This window comes from Ambystoma mexicanum, chromosome 12 (assembly GCF_040938575.1).
Source record: "Ambystoma mexicanum isolate Mex_15411 chromosome 12, UKY_AmexF1_1, whole genome shotgun sequence".
Classification (NCBI taxonomy): Eukaryota; Metazoa; Chordata; class Amphibia; order Caudata; family Ambystomatidae; genus Ambystoma; species Ambystoma mexicanum.
This window is the reverse complement of record NC_090936.1, coordinates 404,350,937-404,371,337: the sequence shown is the minus strand read 5'-3', so window position 1 is coordinate 404,371,337 and position 20,401 is coordinate 404,350,937. Positions and strand designations below refer to the sequence as shown.

The 20,401-nt window shown below is 46.6% G+C and overlaps 1 protein-coding gene across 2 annotated transcripts in view; it reads left to right on the top strand.

Annotated features, from left to right (window-relative positions):
• Positions 1-20,401, top strand: part of IPO8 (importin 8) — a 2,228,954-nt gene that overhangs the window by 1,854,990 nt on the left and 353,563 nt on the right. The window lies entirely within an intron of this gene.

Here is a 20,401-nt window from a genome sequence, read left to right as displayed (position 1 = left end):
GCTTTGCACAAGCTTTGAATGTATGCCCGTTCAGTGTCTAGAAGTACTATTCCAGATGAAACCAGGAGTCCTATAAAGAGTAACCTGGTTGTGTCTGGCAATTCAAGGCAGACACACATGGGTATTGTTCCCTCCACTACTGGAGTGACGGATAAAGTACACATTATTTCGCTGTTGGATTGTAGCATTCTGAAGCAGAGCGTTTGTCTTCCTTGGGTTAGTCCTCCTTCCAGCTGGTTCGAGATGAGAGCCCCATTTTTAAACAGCTAGGAATCCAGCTGTCAGTTGGACACACTGTACCATTCAAATATTCAACAGCCACCCAATCAGTTACAGTCTCCACATATACATTTCTTCTGACTTCTTCCAGTCCAAAAAACCCAAGATATTGATTCAGAATGACTCCCACATAACCTTTTGTGCACTCATAGATCTGGGCATGACAGCCCTTACATCCCGACCTGGAGTCATACGAAGTTCATGACCATATATGGCAGCCACTTGTTTCATTACTCGTTAGCTTAAAACTGGCTCCTTATGGAGTCCCTGTGGACTTCTATATTCAGGTTACCATTTTAAAGGGGGTTGGCCTTTGTTCCCTAACCACAAAATGGCTATAACCTTGTGAAGCATAATAAGAAATCACAAACTGTTTCTATCAGCCTGTGAGAACACACAAGGGACCAATCTGAGGGGCCTTCTGAAAGAAATCGACTACAGAGTACTTTTTCAGGGCACCCTTACTTGGCAGTCTAAGGGACTCCCAGAGACGCAGGGATGGGGATTCACTGAGGTAAAAGAGGTTGTTGAACTTTGAGGGCAAAATACAAAAATGACAAGGGATTGACTGTGAGTCACATGGACTCTAATCCTTACAAGAGGCCATATAGATATTAATCAGTTTTGGTAAAGATGCTGCTTGAGATACTAACAATAGATATTGCTTGAAGGTGTACATTAAAGGATTTATTTGATCCTGTTGAGTATTATCTCTACATTTTACTGTAATTTACCTGATCAACTGACACTTAATGATTCCTCCAGGCAGAATTAGATTTACCATCAAATAAAATATGCACTAAAAGATCTTTTCTGAAATGACTTCATAAAAAAAATGTAAGAAAAATGGCAAACTTTTAAAGCAAGGTAAAAATGACTATCCATCAAGTTAGACCAATTAAGATATTTGAACACAATCTTAAAAATAAAAAATGCTGGCAAAGTTCAAAAGAGGTTTGCTAGAAATCCATGTCAAACAAATTCGTAAAAGCATGTTGGATAAAAAACACTGCACTCTGCCCCAAATTCTGTTCAATATTGTTTAAAAAAAAACTTTAAAAAAGATCATAATATCTTTTTTGAATGATTCTTCTTATTTAGTTCGGTACTGACGACAAGTGACTCAAGATATAAGGGTTCCTAATTAATATAAATATGAAGTGGTTAGGGTAACACCTATTGGGAATAGGGTTATTCAATAAATAACTCGAAAATCCGCTATTGCTTTATTCTAAGATAACTGTGCCAGGAAGGGTCAATTTATAAATTACCATGATTCTGTCTCAGTCTCTGGGATGGTAGCGCCCAGCCTGTTTATTTATATCCATTGTCTTCTCTGGGTTATAGCACCCAGTTTGCTAATCGTAATCCTTCCAGAGAATAGTCCCTGGCCTACTTCTATCTGATCTTGGGTGTTAGGATAACATTCTCTTTTCACTATTACAGCATATAGTGCTCTTGGGGGACTGGCAAGCAGGTCCATCACTTTCATTAGTTTAGTAGGTCCAGCTCCAAGGTCTTCCTCTCAGCCTTGGGCACATCCGGTGGGCCAGCCTCCCCAAGTGAAAAGGGAGTTCTGTCCACCGAACAAACTGAGCAATAGGTGTAGGAGAAGGATAAACCATAGTGATTTAGAGTTTCCCTGTCTGGCTGGGACACTCTTGTCCCTACCAGTTCTCTTCTAATCGCCATCTCGAATTTCCAGGTTATATCAACATGAATGCTTCTCAAGTTCTAACACCCAGACGTCGTCTTGATAGTGTGACAAAGCTCCCAATGAGTCACACGGCAAATCCAATAAGTTTTCAGTTTTTATTACATAAACTAGTGTACAGGCCTGTGTACATGAGTCAAAGTGCAGGTTTTCATTGACACAGCAGTACCACTATATATCATAAGACAACAGTCCATCTAGCAGTGAGAACAGGCAAAGCTATGACGGCATCAGACAAACATACAGGGAGAAACATACATCTGGCCTTTTATTAATGTGTGTGTATTTATATATATTTTATTTTTTATTTAATGTTTTAGTTTATTACAAACTTTTTCACTCACATTTTATAATAATGGGTAAAAACTGATTAATTCATTTCGTTTAACATATTAACATTTCCATTTCTGTTTCATAATTTTGCCTTGAATTCCAAATTCCTTGAGCCCATTATTGAATTCCAGAATTGAATGACTCTAAAAATTAAGTTTGTCATTTCCCCCCAGTATGAAGGCCCAACGTTGGTTTGGTTCATGTTGGATTCTTGAGTGGGGCAACATCTCACTGAACAGCTTTCTTTTATCATCTAAGGCAGTTCATTGCACGATGATATGATATAAAGTCTCTACCTGATTTTGAACTTGGCAGAATCTACAGAAAGCAAGAGATTCAGGCAGTTGTTTTGTCTTTATCAAAATCTCTCTGGTCAGAAGTATGTTAAGACACAGTCTCAGAAAAGTGCCCCTCATAGCTCGTTCTGGGAATTGCTGCAAATACACTGGAAGTTGGTTCAGCGCTCGAGCATCAATTTTGTGTGTTTTTGAAAGTTTGTATTGGGCGTTCTGTTGGATCGTTCAAATACAGTCATTCCTTAGCATTTTTATTTTCGCTCTCTGTGGCTGATTAATAACATGTCCAAGGAGATGTCCTCACGTTCTAGTATTTTAGTAAAAGCGTCCTTCCATAAGTTCAGAACTGTTGCTTTTGTTGTTATTGCCTTCTGACGTAATATATCGATCAATGCTATATGATCTTTTAGGAGAGTCTTTCTGTATAGGATTAAGGATTTCCACGTTTTCTCAGCTTCCAAAGATTGCAATGCCAATTAATGACGTATGCGTGGTGCAGGGTATGTTGGTGGCAAAGATAACATTTTACTCCATATTATCCCCTCTAGGCTCGGCCAGATATCCTGTGGTGCATTCAGCATGGTTTCTGAGCCATATGTTAGGATGGCCATAATTCTCTGCCTGTAGAATGTTATTAACGGCTTTAAAGAGTAGACTCCATATTTGCGATGCAATATCGTTCCTTGTCGAGCTAGAGATAAAGATTTTTCTTTCAGGTTATCAACCTATTGTTTTTCAGTCTCTGACTGGTTTATCATTACTCCTAAATATTTCATTAAGGTTACTGTTTCCAGTTTTGTTCCTTCAAGGGATATTATTAAACGTTTCTGCTTCAGCTTCAGGTTATGAACCAGAGTAATGACTCGAGTTTTTTGCATTTATTTTTAGTTCATTTGCATCGATGTATGAAGCTAATTAGTTGATTCTCTTTTGGAGTCCCAGTTGCGTTTTATCGACGATTACCAAGTCTTCCGCGTATAATATGTGTGTTATTTGGGTATAGTTGAGTTTCAGAGGGTTGGCATTAATGTTCTTTTGGGTGTCCATGATGTCTGATATGTAGAGACTGAAGAGAGGTGCTACAAGGTGAAAACCCTGCTTCAAACCATTTAATGTTAGAATTTCTGTAGACAGGTGTCCGACTTGTGATAATCTTATCTTAACTGACGTGTTGGTGTAAAGGGCTTTTATAGGCTGTAATATATTGTTAGGGCAATTCCAGTTTCTCCCATAGTTTCTTTCTACTGATGGCATCAAACGTGAGCTCAAGATCGATGAAAGCCCTTTGGGTCAAAGATCTGTCTTTGAATTCTTCCATTTTCAGGAGATTTAAGAGGAGCAGATTGATGTTTGTCCCCACATTTTTAATAAATCCCGTTATCTTGGGTCGAGTCTTCCAGCTGATTTTTTTCCACATTACAAGTTTCTGTAAAAGTAGAGAAGCAAAAACCTTGACCAAGGGCTCCAACAGCGCTATAGGGCTGTAATTCCTAGGGTTCGACCTATCTCCTTGTTTAAAAATTGGTATAAGGACAGCTGTTTTCCAAGTAAAGGGGATGGTATTGCTGATGTTAATTACTCTGAACAGTTCAATACATAATTCCGCCCATGCTGTGGGGCTTTTCTTCAGTTGTTCATTACTCAGTCCGTCGATGGGCTCAATTTTTGGATATCTTTCAGAATATCTGTCGGGTCCCAGGATATGCTCCATTTAATACTTTTAGTAGCTTGTTCATGTTCAGTTTGCTTTTTGTATATTGTTGTAAAGTGGTCAATCCATGCTATATCTGGGACATTCTGGATCAATTTTTCATGCCGACTTGTGTTTTCATTGAGCAAAGTCCACAAGTTTCTAGTATTTTGCTTCTGCAGTGCTTTTACCATTGTTTTTGCGTCATTTTGCATTATATTTGCTTTAAAGCCTTTAAGCCGATTGGAGTAGTTCTGCTTTTGTTTTTTTTAACAATTTATAAGAAGTGTAGCCCGTCAGTTTTTATAACTTGCCTTAAACTCTTCAATAAATCTCTTTTCTTTTACGGCAATTACAGTGTTATATGCATGTTTATGATCTTTCCATGTTTTCTTATTCTGCTTAATGGGGTACATAAATGGCTTTAGCATCCATTCGTTTTCTAGTTTGTCTTTTTCATGCTATAGTGAAGTTTTGAATATTTCTGGTAAACTAGATGTTTGCTTTGCAGAGATTCTTTGGCAGGACATGCCTTTGTTCAGGTCCAAATTTGGTAGTCGAATTTTCTGTGGATGGGCTATTGTCGCCCGCCATTCAATTTATATTTTATTATGGTTGCTGTGTACTCTGTGTGAGTTTGTGAATTTTACAATGATCTCTGCAATGCCCTCAGATGTATAAATATAATTCAATATTGCGGGAGAGGAGCGTCCACTCCATCCACTCCATGTTGATTTCAGAGGTTGATGTTCCGTAGAGTCTTTATTGATCTACATGAGTTGTCTTTTAGCCATCTCTTTGCACCAGATTCGAGCCAGAGAAGTTTTTTTCGTCGTATCTAGTTCCCCGCCATCCTGTGCATAAAGGTGGATATTCAAATCTCTGCAAATAATGATTTCTATTTTGTTATATTTTAATCGCATATCATCTACAGCGGATAATACAATGTCAATAAAGGTGGTGGGACATATTGCTATGGAATTCCAGTAGAGGTTAAATATTCCTAACTTCTGCGATCCCATCTTCTCTGTTTGACTGTGTGTTCTGTATTAGACAATGGTGTTTGCGCCCAATGGTTAGGGTTTATTGATTGGATGATTTCGAAGGTGCCATCTATTTTGATCAGAGTCAACAGTCCTGAGGCGGGGCGACCTTTTGATTGTGTTATTGCAGGGTTCATATATACTTCATACCCTTCAGAGATTGGGGCAGTGGAGAGCTACGTTTCTTGTAAACAGATGATTTGGTGCTCCTGTAGATCATGATGTTCATTGTGTAGCATGTGTCCTGATCCCCCATGATTCCAACTGCAAAGGGATATATTCGAGTTTCCCTTATTATTTATTTGTTATTGTGAGTTTTCGTAACTAAAAGATCCATGGGTTTCCAAAACTTCATATTCATGTCTGATTGGGTGGTAAGTAGGACTTAGGTTCCTTCATTTATTCGGTGACCTGTTTTCATTATTAGGTCTTCGGCTACGCACATCCTCCTATGGTGAACTCTCTTCTGTTGTTTTTACGGGCGCTTTAATTTCTCTTTTATTGCCAATGGTATATCTAAAGCCCAACTTCGCCAGTAGGTCTGCATGATTCATCACCTTTGTTAGAATTTGGGGTGTCATAAGGTGTATAAGGGCATGGTCAGTTTGTTCAGCTTGAAAGAATTCAACCAGATTGATATCCGGTGAGTGTATCGTTTTTAGCTGTGGAATTGCTTGAAATACTCTTATCATATTAGTTCTAGTCAACAGAATTCCATCTTCCTTTGGTGTTATACGTTCTGTGGAAATCACATTCTTTTGTAGACTGATTCTGGGATCTAAAAAGATCGGTAATTGAATCCAGGTATCTGTGGACCTTTGTGAGTTGTTTACTGAACTTTTAAGGTTCCGTTCTTTGTTTCAAGCATTGATTGATTTGGGAAAGATTAGTTTGTGATGTAACTGTAATTTTGTTCGTGTATATTCATTTCATCTTCTGAGATGGTTTCGCACGAGAGGTTTTGGGTTTGATTACATTGAGTATGAGTTTCTTCGTATTCGTCAATGATGATTAAGGACATGTCCTCTTCAATTTCGTCACCCTTCGTTATGGATTCTGCTATATCGTCTATGGCTGGTATGTCCAGCATTCGATTGCCGTTTCTTCTTTAATCTGGTATATCATCTAAATAGACATACATATCCAGCATTCAATCTCGATTAGCACGCTCTTCTGCTGTTAGGATGGTCATCTGGTCTTTTATATTTGTAAATGATTGATTGATGTCCTCACAGGCTTTTTGGGCTGATATGGTGTGTAGTTGAATGGGATTTGATTTTCCAGGCATTGTTAAATTTCTTAAAAAGGCCTGTGAGCCTCTTTTCCCATTTATTTTCTTTTTCCCTTGAGGAAGTGCCGTTTTTGATTTGTCAGTGGGCGGTGGTTTTGATTTTTGATAGTTTTTCTGCCGTTTGAATATCGAAAATGTTTCGATCTGTTTTGAGGCGTTGTCTTCTTTGACTCCAAGTCCTTCTGGGTGTGCAAGATTCCCTATTTGGTGCAGCTTGTTCTCTGTCAGCATTGATACACAGCATAGTAAGTGCATCCGAGGTCCCTTGTGCACTCTGGACACCTGACTCACCTATTGCTATAGCTGTAATTCCATTATTATTGTTATAATGGGCACCTTTAGATTTTTGTCGTGAGGTTTGCATAGTTGTACTATCCCTCTGATTATCGCGGGTTGGTGCATTTTTCCTCTGTCTGCTGAAATTTCCAACATTGTTGCCGTAATTTGGGCCTTTTCCACTCTATCGCTTTTAGCGATATCTGACGGCCTCATCTGCCATTGGCTGGTGGTTGCTGCCTCCTTATCGAGTCTTGATTCAATTTTAGTTATGAGACCTTCAACTGGGATTAGTTTGGTATGCATCATCGCCAGGAGGGTCGCTTGTTCTCTAATGATGTCTGCCATTGTTTCATATAATTTTAAGAACCGAATCAGGGCATGAGTTGATGCGGCCGTCATTATATTTTGAAGTTCAACCATTGAGGTTGGAATCATTTTAAGAGGCTGGTCGCTGAAGTGTTGGCAATTGCATTTCGCATTTGAGCCCGGTCGATGATTGCTCCTATTTTCTTGTTCTATGTCACACTGGGATTGTGCATTCAGTTCCTCCTTTATTTGTGTTGTTATTGGATCCAAGGGGATATTAAATCCTTGTGCTTCTTTTCGTTTCAAAGAACGGAGTTGATGTCATTTTTGCCACTATATTTGGGGATCCAATGACTCAGTTAAATCAAAGATGTAGTTTTGTTTTTCCTGGTTTGTCATTATGTCTTCTATTTCTTTCATGTCTAGTGATAACCTTTACACTGTTTATTTTTTGAGATTCTAGAATTTTCCAGTGCCTACAAATGTCTTTTGAACTTATCATATTTGGTTTGCCATTTTAGTTTGGCTTGAATCGCTTTGATTTTCTGTGTCGGGGATGCCTAGTTTAATTCGTTATATGAGGTGAAGAGAGTTAGGGCACAATGTTTACGAGTGTGTGCGTTCAATGTTTCATGGGGAGTTTCTGGTTTTAATCGCTCCTCATCATTATGTCCGTCATGTATCTCTGGTGTCGTCTTCACGTGGTTTTTAATCACTCTGGAAGATTCTACTTCATTAGTGTCAGGTATCTTGAGTAGAGTGTGTTGTTCTGTGTTTATAAGGACTTTTGTTGCGCCCGGTTGAGGATTATCGTTATTATCCGCAAAAACCTCATTACTCATGCCTGCTACATCTGCTTTTATTTCATTTGGGCTAAACGCAGGATTAATGTCCTCCATCTGTGTACATGTTAACAGAGTATATTTGCTATACAGCGCCCTTGTTCAGCGCATGATTTTGTATTATTCAGTGCGGCAGCACTCACCTCTGTGATCGATTGCTGTTCTAAATGTTGGTCTGTTGTCGTTGCTTCTGTCGATCGCAGTTGCCTGCGATGCAGTCGCAAAGGGTCCGTGAATGAGGGTGGAGCGGCAGCTTGGGGCGGGTGTGATGTCAAGGAGGTTTTTGCACTCTGCCGTGTGTGCAGTCCAAACAGTACAGTTGCAACCGCTGTGGTCTTCATAGGTGCTTGGGAGATCCACACCGCCTCACGGCCCCCCTCAGGCTCTGCTGACTTCGCAGAGATTCAAATGTTTAATGTAGTTTTTTCCCTTTCACTGGTTACGTAACTGTTGGTTCGTATTCTAACTGCGCTTAAATGATTGGCAGCCTGGGGTTCAAAGGCGTACTTGCAGTCACCCTGGCAATGTCCACAAAGATAGAACTATTCAAAGCTGTGTTAAGCGCAGTAAAGTTGTAATACACTTGTAATACACTTAATCTCCTGTGTTTACGGAAGTTATTGTGAATATATTGTGCCGTGGAAAAATCCTTACCATCAGTTCACTTAATTCACCTGGTTCACTTAGCCAGAGATGTTTGTGTACACAGAGCTCCTGATCTCCTGCGCCTTCCTCCACAGAGACACAGGCGCATATATCTTTGCCAGCTCTCTCTGACCCTTTTATTCATGGTGAGCAGTTTGAAGGGGTCGGCGCGCAAGCTTTGTCAAGCATGGGTCTGGCATGGATTCACATGCTCATGAATATTCCCCGTCGTCAGGCTGGGAATCCTCGGTAAAGAAAAAATCAGAATCAGTTTTGTTTCTGATCTGTCTTTCTTAGTAGTAACCAATCACTGATCTCTGGGTCACACTGCCCCCAGCCAATGACTGCCCTCTCCCTAAGCCCCGCCTCTGGCAGCCATCCTCAGATTTTTACCGCACGCTCAAGTGTTGGGAGTCCTCGTGCTTTTGCTTGAGTTTTTGCTGCGTTTTCGCGCTTTTTCAGGAGATTTTCTCATTTTTCGGTTTAATCGCGCCTCAAGCTCCACCGTTTCTACTTCCGATAATGGGGACCCATTTCGGATTTCTTCTACGCCCCTCAAGGGTGAAGTTCTCGTAGAGTTTACGCTTCTTGGAGGATTCCGGAAGATCTGCGGCCTACCTCAACGGACATGGCCCAGGACAAGGGAAGCTCGACGTCTGGATCCAAGCTATTCAGGTGCTGCCCTGGATGCGGATTACAAAACGTTGTCAAGGAGGACGAGCATTCGCGATGTCTCTACTGCCTTCATGAGGACAAGACGCACGTGGAGAAGCACTGTGCGTTCTTCAAGAACCTTTCGGAACGGACCAAACAAGATCGTCGTCCCCGCCTCGCCGCCTGGCTGGAGAAGGGCACAGCAGGTGAGAAGGCGAAGAAAAAGTCTGAGCGGGCTTCTAAGTCCTGTGAGGGCGCCCCGGCGACGGGGGCCCAACAGAAGGCCAAGCACCGCAAGTCTGCGGGCACCGGGAGCGCTGAAAGGTCAGGCTCTTTGGCTGCCAGGCAGGGCGCGACTTCCCCGGCACGTTCAACCACGAGCCAGCGCTCTGGTTCGGGGAAGAGGAAGTCCGAGAACCCGGGTAAGCTGCTGGAGCGGCCCCGGTCGATCTCGAAGGGACCCGAAGGGGAGCGAGGCGCTGACCCCCCCACCCCCTCAAGGTGAAGGCCCAGGACGCACCTAAGGTGGTGAGGGCTTTGATCCAGCCGGCAAAGGCCTCTATCGAAGTGGTCGCTGCGACCCTGGCGAAGCCGGCTGAGACTACGACAGTGGAAACGGCCTCTGGGCCCAGAGTATCCCTGCCACCGCGGAGGGAATCCTCTTTCCAGCCCATCATTAACACCCCCGTGAAGTCCCTGGCAGAAAAAGAGGGGGGGGGGCGGTGGCCATTACAGACTCGGAATCCGCCTCTGAGGAGGATCTGGTGGAGACCGGGAAGGGCCTCAACGAGAGGTTCATAGGCCTCAACGAGAAGTTCGAGAAGATTTGATCCCAGGGGATGGTCCCCGCTGATGTGATCGAAGATAGCGACGAACAGGGCCCAGTGGAGCGTCCATCGCAGCCATTACCCAAGCCCCAGAATAGCCTGGCGGCTATTTTGTTGGCGATCCAATCCTTATGTACTGAGATAAGGATGAGATTACCACGGACTCCGACGGAGGATCCAGAACCAGGCCCGTCGGGAAGCCCTCCGAACAAGCGGAGGAGAGTCCACCCCGCTCCTCCCTTCGTGCCCGCGAGGCCTGTGGACCCTCATTCCCCTCGCCGGACCCTAGAGAGGATACGGCGACGGATACAGCGACGGGGACGGACGACGACGACGGTGGCGATGACACAACGGACATCCCTTGATCCCCCCTCCCTCCCCCTCGGGCTTCTCCACCCGACGAAATTGGCTCCTTTCACGCCATGATAACCAGGACATCCGAGCTCTTCCAGCTCTGCCCTGAGGAACAGAAAAAGGAAGGGTTTCTTTACCAACGACGAGACGCCAAGAGGAAGACGGTCCTCGCGGTGCCGTTGCTCAACGACATCTGGGACGAGGGGCTTGCTATCCTCAAGAACCCTTCCACGACACCCGCCAAGAGGGACAGGTACGAGAAGAAGTACCGAGTCCCCGATGCCGACCCCTTGTGCCTTAGGGCCCAGCCCACGCCGGACTCTGTCATCTCGGCAGCGGCCAAGAAGAAAGCAGCAGGTGCGGCGGCTTCAACTTCCACTTCCCCGCCAGACAGCGAGGGCAAGAAGTTGGACTCCATGGGACGACGAGTCATCTCGTCGGCGGCGACGGCGATTAAGGCGGCCAATGCCTTAGCGTTCGTGGCCCGCTACGACAGGGAGCTTTGGTTCAAGATAGCTCCCCTACTAGACTTCCTACCGGACGACAAGAGGGTGGAGGCCCTACAAATTCTGCAGGAAGGCGAGGTGGCGTCGGATCACGCCATAACTGTGGCAACGGACATTGCCGATACCGGATTTCGCCAACTGGGCAACAGGGTTTTCCTCAGACGACGAGGATGGCTCAAGGCAACAGACTTTCGCCAGGACGTCCAGACCAGAGTGTTGGATATGCCGTTCGACGGCAACAACCTTTATGGGAAGACGGTGGACGAGTCGCTCCGGGCTATCAAAACCGACTCGGAGACGGCCCGGGCCCTAGGGGTACTTCAACAACGACGGCCCTTTCAGAGCTCCGGAGGCAGACAGGGTGCCTCCAAGGGATCCAGCGGTGGCTCTTCTACATACCGCCAGGCGGCCCGCTCCTCGTCCCAGGAGGCCTACAGAGGTCGCGGCAAGCGAGGGGGATACCGCCATCGTCGTCAAGGAGGCCAAGGCAGCAAGGCCTCCTACAAGCAAGACTGACCCGGCCGTGGCATCGGGCCCCCACCGAAGCACGCCGGTGGGAGGCCGGCTGACAAAGTTCGTCAGCGTGTGGTAGTCCATCTCCACCGACCGCTGGGTGCTGGACACCCTGGCCAACGGGCACTCGCTGGAATTCCAAAAGAAGTGTCCTTGCATTCCTCCCGTGGCCAGGAAAGAGAATCACGTCCCTCAACTGCTGTTGGAGGTAAGGACGATGCTCAAGAAAGGTGCCATCGAGCTCTTCCCCAGGAGGCTCCGGAGTGTACTCAAGGTAGTTCCTCGTCAGAAAGAAGACAGGCGGTTGGCGCCCCATCCTGGACCAGTGTCGGTTAAAGAAATACATCAAGGCGCAGAAATTCAGGATGGTCACCCTCCAGCACGTGCTGGGACAGCTAGAGGAGGGCGACTTCCTATCATCGTTGGACCTGGAGGATGTTTACTTCCACATCCCCATTCTAAAAGGACACAAAGTTTCTCAGGTTCGTGGTTCAGGGACGCCACTACCAATTCAGAGCCCTGCCGTTCGGATTAATGTCGGCACCCAGGGTATTCACCAAGTGCCTGGCACCAGTGGCAGCTGCGCCTGCAGGGGATCCACGTCTACCCCTACCTGGACTACTAGCTGATCCGGGCAATGACAAGAGAACTCGCCGTCGAACACACAGCGAGGACCATCCGGCTGCTCACGGAACTGGGATTCGCCATCAACTACCCCAAATCCCACCTGGTTCCGTCGCAAGTAGCACTGTTTCTGGGAGCGAAGCTCGATACAGTGGGGCAATTGGCCTCTCCGGCGGAGGAGAGGACGAAGGCCATTCTCGGCAAGGTGCGACGCCTGCTAGCCACGGACGTGGCCAGGGTGAGGTCCATCAAGTCCCTCCTCGGGATGATGTCCTCATGCATCTATCTTCTACCCCTTTGCAGACTTCGGATGCGTCCGCTACAGGAGTTCCTCGACGCCCGCTAGTTTCAGACGACGGGCTGCTTGGAAGACAGGATCCCTCTCAACGAGGAGTTCCGTCGGGCGATCCTATGGTGGGGTACCAGTGCGCACCTCACTACAGGCACGGACTTTCAGACCCTGGCTTTTCAGGAGACGGTGACGACGGACGACTCTCTGGAGGGTTGGGGGGCCCACACCGGAGATCTCCAAGCAAGAGGCCTTTGGCTCCCGGAGGAGAGGTCCCTCCACATCAACATTCTGGAGCTCCGAGCAGTGTTCTGGGCGCTCAAGTCGTTCCTTCCGTCGCTCAAGGGCAAAGTGGTGAGGATCTTCACCGACAACACCACCACGATGTTCTACATACGGAAGCAGGGAGGCACCAGATCCCCAGCCCTATCCAAGGAGGCCCAGGATCTGTGGCACTGGGCCGTCGCCCAGGGGATGTTTCTGGTGCCCTTTCATCTGGCAGGGATAAAAAACACCATCGCCGACTCACTCAGCAGGGAGCTGCGCTCGTGCCAAGAGTGGGAACTACGTCAGGACCAGGTGGATCAGCTCTTTCGACGATCGGGCGAACCCCAGATCGACCTTTTCGCGACGAACTCCAAGTGCCAGAGGTTCGCTGACAGGTTCCCGCAGCCGAGGAGCATGGGCGATACTTTCTCGTTCCCTTGGGACGGCCTGTTTCTATATGCGTTCCCTCCGTTGCCGTTGCTGCTCCGCCTCATCAACCAACTCAAGAAGTCCAGGTGCAGAATGATCCTCATGATCCTCGTCACACCGGCGTGGCCGAGGCAGATCTGGTTCCCGGACCTTCTGGACTTGTCAACGTCCCCACCAGTCAAGCTGCCGGCGGACGCGGATCTTCTCTCCAGAGAAGGAGGTGCCATTCTTCATCACGACCCGGAGTCGCTGAACTTGCAGGCCTGGCTCCTGCAGCACTAGAGTTTGGAGGGTACGATATCCCGGCTGACTGCAGAGAGGTTCTTGCAAAAGCCAGGGCGTCCTCAACTCTCAAGTGTTACAGTCATAAGTGGAAGAGGTGCTCTGTCTGGTGCCGTGCACAGAAGATTAACCCTCTGCGGATTACGGCCCCTCAAGTACTGCCGTACCTACTGTCGCTGGCCAAAGCTGGACTGGCTCACGCCTCCATCAAAATTCATCTGGCTGCCATCTCCCGATATACCAGGACTACGGGACGGGCGTCCTTTTGGTCTCATCGCCTGGTGAAGGAATTTATGAAGGGACTATTCCGATTGTTCTCGCCGGTGAAGGCTCCTGCCCCGGCTTGGGAGCTTAATGTGGTGCTGACCAGGCTCATGGGGGCCCCATTCGAGCCTATGCATTCGGCACCTTTGAAGTTCCTGTCATGGAAGACAGCGTTCCTCATGGCCATCACCTCCGCACGACGAGTGGGAGAGATCCAGGCCCTATCTTGCAAGCCTCCATACTTTTCATGACACAAGGGTGGTGCTGAGGACGCACCCCTCCTTCATGCCCAAGGTGCCGTCGGACTTCCACCTCAACGAGCCCTTGGTGTTACCAGTTTTCTTCCCTTCGACGCCGGCCGAGAGGACTTTGCACTTGCTGGATGTAGCTAGAGCACTTAAGTTCTACGTGGACCGCACGAAGAGTTTTCGGAAGACGTCACAGCTGTTTGTGAACTTTGGGTCTGTGAATCAAGGGAAGGCTCTCTCGAAGACTTCCATTTCCAGAGGGTTCTCCGGCTGCATCATGCACTGTCACCGGTTGGCAAACCGACCGCTGCCCGGCCGTCGGAGAGCCCATTCGACCAGAGCGATCGCTGCTACCACAGCGTTCCTGTCTGGTGTGCCCCTGCTGGACATCTGCAGGGCTGCTATGTGGAGGTCGACGCACACCTTCACAAGATTCTACTGCGTCGATCGGGATTCCAGGGAGGAGTCCAGGGTCGGCCAAGCAGTGCTGCGCAACCTGTTCGCCTAAGGTGAGCCTGGTGAGGAGGTAAGAATTGCTTAATGTTGAGTTTTTGGATGTAATGCTTAATGTTGAGCCTTTGCCACCTCCCGTGGTTGTGCTTGTGCATACTGCTATGTATTCTTTTATTCATGAGCATGTGAATCCATGCCAGACCCCATGCTGGAGAAGGAACAAGTTATTTACCTGTAGCTGTGGTTCTCCAGCATGGGTCTGGCATGGATTAACATGCGAACCCTCCCGCCTACCCCTCTGCGGCTCTTCACTTGGTCATACTGCCACTTCGCGTGCTACCAAATCTGAGGATGGCTGCCAGAGGCAGGGCTTAGTGAGAGGGCAGTCATTGGCTGGGGGCAGTGTGACCCAGAGATCAGTGATTGGTTACTACTAAGAAAGACAGATCAGAAACAAAACTGATACTGATTTTTTCTTTACCGAGGATTCCCAGCTTGACGACGGGGAATATTCATGAGCATGTGAATCCATGCCAGACCCATGCTGGAGAACAACGGTTACAGGTAAGTAACTTGTTCCTTCTCGAGCTTCCAAGAGCGGGGGGCACCACAACCCTCACACACCACACGAACACAGAAACACTCAGCTCACTCCGCTAGCTCCGCGAGTCTCAGCTGTTTTAAGTGTTCTGGCAGTGTTGGTAGCAGTGTGCCACGCCATTCAGCATAGGCAGCAAAGAAATCCTTTTCGCCAAAAAAAGCACACTGAACGGCAGAGATTCGCAGTATTGCAGTCACAGGAACACTCAGCTCAATTTTATTATATTGTTAGATCTGTTGCAAAAACAGGAACTTGGGGGCTCACAGTCTAGGTGAGGTTCCCTGTATGCCTTATCCTCCGGATGAGTCTCTCAACCTTTTCCTCACATTCTTCTTCCCTAGTCCTGCATCATTTCTCTCTTGCGCCACACTCTGTCTCCTACCCTTCTCACACTCTCTCTCTCTCCTGCTCTCTCCCAACTCTGTCTCTTAATCATATCTCTCTCTGTTTCTCTTCCTACGTCTTTCCACCTCTCTTGATCTTTCTCCTCTATACACTCTTTTTTTTCCAGGTCTTACTGCCCTCTCTCCAGTCTTCCCTCTAACTCCTTCCTGACATTGGCTTCCTTTCAGATCTCACTCCCCTTCACACACTACACCCTCTGCTCTTCAGGACCTTCTAGCCTCACTTTCCTCTCTCTCTCTCTCCTACTCACAAACTGTCTCCTAGTCTACCTTTAAAAGTACCTCCCACCACTCTCCCACTCAATTGGTGCCCCTTTCCCACTTCCAACACCACACTTCTCTCTCTGCAAACAATGTGTCTCCTTCAAGTCATCCTCCACCTTCTGCACGTTCCTCCTTGGTCTGTTGGTCCTCCTTCTCCAACCTTATCCAAACACCTCCCACCACCAACTGACTGCTGGTGTTTTATAGCCCTAGCCTACATCACTAGAAGCCTGCCTCTGTTTTCCAATGATGATGATGATGATGATCTGAGTCAGCTGCTGGGCCAAACTTCTTACTCTTCTTCCCTTTTGGGCCAGGACTTCCCCTGGACGTAGTTTGTTCTCTGGTTCTTTCCTTGACCAAGTAAGTGTTCACAAAGATGTTGGGGCGGGTCCCTGGTATATCCTAGTGCTTGTCAGCTCCCTGGCGATGACACACTACTCCCCAGTAGCTAGTCTGGGGTTTGTGGGTAGGTGTTTAGTCTCCCATTCGGCTTCTGAATGGGAAAGCCTAGTCCATTCCAATTTGGGTAACCGGACTGTTCCTCCCGTTTCAAGCCAGGACTTGTCCACTGGGCACAGGTGCATTGTGGTGCTTCTAGTTTGGATTCTGCTACTTCGCAGAAACCATTATCCATCCCAGTGTTCTGAATGTGGTGCATGCTGGTTGCTGTTGTCTCTCCCAAACAATCTGGTTGGGCATTGGGACAGAGGGCTATGTGTACATGCATGACTCTGTGCATACTGGGGCTATATAGTACCCAGTGCACTGTACCTTTCTGTATATACCGCCCTGCCTGCTTCTGAATCCTGTCCAAAAGTCTCTTATCTTCTGGCTGGCTTTGCCTCTTATTGGATAAGGCTCTAAGGTACAGCTTTTCTTCGGTTTCTGATGGATGTGCAGGTCCTCCTGGCTGCTAGGTTGTACTGAAGTTTCTACAACAGTTTCATTCCGCCCTTCCTATGACCTCTCTGTTCTTGCAACTGGTTCAACTGGTATACCCTGCAGAGGTAACTTCTATGTGTTTAATGGTTTATCCTAGCTGGTTCTCTAATGGCCCCTTCCTGGCATCTTTGGATCCCTTTTACATTTTATTAGGTGAGACCAGCACCCCCCAGCCTATGGGGAGTGCTAGGGAGATACTGAGTATCCCCTTTCTCATTTTAAATGTAACATATTACCAGGACAAACTTAACTTTAATGGCTGGTGGCAGTGACTCTTTTTATTAATTCGGTGCACCTTAACCGCAGACTGTTTCCACACCCATGGGTACTTTTTTTTACCAAAATGGCCCCTGTCTTCTTTTTTTCTCCATTTTAGCGTTTCATGTTCCTTCCCCTGACATCCGAGGCAGGAAATTCCTTTGTGCGATTATCATCTTCTGGAATCGTGTGGATTTCCCACCTAGGCTCCAAAGTGTCTGTGAAGGCAGGAAGCGAGGGAGGAGTCCAAATCTCTTTAGCCCTTTGTCTTCCAGCCTGACTGCGAGAATCCAGTTCAAACTTGAAGGCTGGCTGTCCTGAAAGGACAAGTTTGAATTTTGCAAGGCTGTTTGTTTGGCTGGGTTCCTGCATAAAAGTCAGATCCTGGAAGCTGAAGAGGCAGTCGACCACTGGAACCAAAACCGAAGAGGAAGAGGAAGAAACGGCAGCTGAGATGATTTCCAGTGACCGGAGAGCCTGCTGTGTAATGAGAGCCTGCTGTAGTATCTCCTTCTAATCGACCTGAGCACTCGTAAACAACAACCCCGACCCAGAGCTAGTGAGACCTACTAGACTTAAGAAGACCTGCATTTTGAGCCATGCCACGTTGTGCTGCGACCTTGCAGGGCTGCAATACCCTAATACCCTGTGACCTCGAGCCGAATTCAGAATCTTGCGGAAACTTCGTGGGTATCCTGCTGGATCTCCAAAGGCACGATTCAGGTCTGAAAAGTCCCCTCACCAAAGTGCTGGATCTTGCAAACGACGAGAATCCGACAAGCAATATTCTGTCTTATTCTGAGCTCCTGAAAAGGCGCCAAATCCACAGAGCCGTATCCAGCTGTGGGGAAACTCTTTCCTGGAGCCTTCTCCTGTGATCCCTGCTGCAAAAGTCCTTTCAAAGCCCTGTCTTCCGTGTTCTTGACAAAGGAATCCATCAACCAGCTTTTTAGTTGCATATCCTGAAGTCTTCCTGCTGCAACTCTTCTGTGCTGAGGTACTGTGTTGGCTGGGGTATTTTACTTACCTTAAGCATTTGTGATTTCTGTATAGCTTTAAGGGTGTTTTCTGTGATTGGGAGGCCACTCATCCAGTTCACCCAGGCCCACTGCACAATTCTCCTTGGGTGTATTCTCGGAAGTCCCTGGACCCTCAACTAACTTTGAAGTTAAATACTTATTTGTTTGAGCAGTCTTCCTCTGGAACTCTGACTTTGCCTGCAACTGAACCCTGTCTCACTAGGGTCCCTCTACTGCCTCTGATTGAACTCATGCCACAAAATAGGGGAAGGACTAGATATGAAAAGGGTTCTGCTTGAAAAAGAATAAGTGCTCAAAACTGACTTAATTGTAAAATAAGTTGGTTAGTAACTAACTCTGAGAGTGTACAGTTACAAAAGTTCTTACTTGCCTTCAATGTGTGTTGCACTATTCTGAAAAGTATATATAAGGTTAAAGTGCTCACCTGTGAATGGGTTGTGCCTCTTCCCCAAAAGTAATGCTGTTGGATTCCCTTTACTATTCCCGTTAGGACAAATGTATGAGTGTCCCCAATTGGGTCTTGCTTCCCCTGACTTGCTGTTAACCTGTCCAGAATAAGTCTGCCTAAGGTTATACTTACCCTTAAGTTGCTGATAGCCCCTTTAAAAAGTATATAGGTTTTACCTACCTTATGTTGGCTGTGTGCCATCCTAAAACAAGTTAAAGAGTTATTGCTTATCTTAATCTGTGTCCACTGATCTTAGAAAGCAGCTGTAATAGTATGTTACAACATTAGGTTTTACCTGCCTAGAATAGCTTTGTGCCATTCCTGAAAACTGTTCCTTTAGGTGTTGCTGACCATGGGTTGCGTGGAGCATCCAAAATTAGTGTAAAGAATTCTTGCTTATCTTAGACTGTGTGCCACTGAGCTGAAAATCAACTGTAATTGTATATTACACCAAAAAGGTCTTACTCACCTAGTAAAACTGTGTGTTATCACAAAAGTAATAGAGGTATATACTGTTACTTGAATCTGTATTCCGCTAATCGGAAAAGTATATTTGGAAGTTGGTTGACTATGTGATTTCCTTGTTGAGTGTCACTGCACAACTGACAGGGTCTAGTACCCTTGTAATACTGTAAAGTAATATGAAAGTAACTTATGGTATTACTCCGCAAGAATAACTGTCACCTATGCTAAATGTGTATGATAAGGTCTGACTGACCTAGAGATACTGTTAGTGTTATAAACAAGGTCTATGCTTGGGTCTGTGTACTTTAAAGTGTTGTGTTATTATAATTGTGGTGATATATAATGTGATGGTACTTACCCAAGAATCTCTTTGTCTGCTTGTAGATAAAATAAACCCATTATTTTTACAATACATAGTGTGTCCGTTTTTCTTTGGTTCATATGTATAATACAACTTCTTTGTACTGATCCTACAGCCCTCTCTCCGTCTTAAGATATGCCTGATTGCTCTGTCTAAGTGACCCTGAACTCAGGTGGTACAGTCTTATACTAAGAGTGGAGTCTTGAAGTGTCTGAGTTGAATGGTTTTACTAAGCCCTTAGTTGGACTTCAGAAAAACTGTCCTAACAATGGTGTCTAGTCTGGGTGACTGTTCAGGGAAAAGTGTCACAGGGAGCAGAGCTCCATGCTAGTGCAAACTAGTAATTTTGATTCTCTCACAGATGTGGCAACACGTTTGTGTCTTTGCATGACGTTAGAGGATCATGGTTATGGGTGGCATGAAAAAAGTGGAGACTGGACTACAGGAAGAGGGTGGATGGAAACATTATTTGAGTCAGCAAATGGAGTGTCCCTAATCAGTTGACAAGTTGGAGGTAGGGTGGGTGTTTGTACTGGGATGAGGACTCTGAGGGTCCCAACCCTGTCCTTCTGCAGGTAGCTCACAGCACTGGCCCAAGGACCCTGATGGGCTGGCTCTGCCAGTTCCCAGAATCCACCCCCTCCCAAACCAGCTCTTGGGACAGTGTTGGAAGTCTGACTTAGTCATATTTGGTTCAAGCAAGAACTGCACTTTCGAGGGGATTGTGTCCTCTGACGTATTACACATCTATGACAGTAATCACCACAGCTGTGCTGCTTCGGAGCGCCGAAGTCACTGGATGTTATATGTAGGACGCACGACGCCTGTAGCCTCAGTTCCGTTTTTTCCACGAACATGTTCGCTTCGGAATCTCGGTACGCCTCGGTTCTTCTCCTGTTGAATTGGTTCTTCGTACTTGGTTAATTGTGAAATATGTCTTTGTCTTCTTCTACCCTGAGGTTGGGCTTCAAGAAGTGCCGGGACTGCGGTTCCAAGTTGTCGCTTACGGACCCGCACAACGTCTGCTTGTGGTGCCTCGGCGAGAGCCACACCACCGATGACTGCAATGAATGCCAGTCTTTAACGTCGAAGGCCTTGCGGGAGCGGAAGAAGTTGTTGTCTGTAGGTAGGGTTTCCAAACCCAGAAGTCGAAATACGCTGGGCTTTTGACCGATGATTCGAGGGGC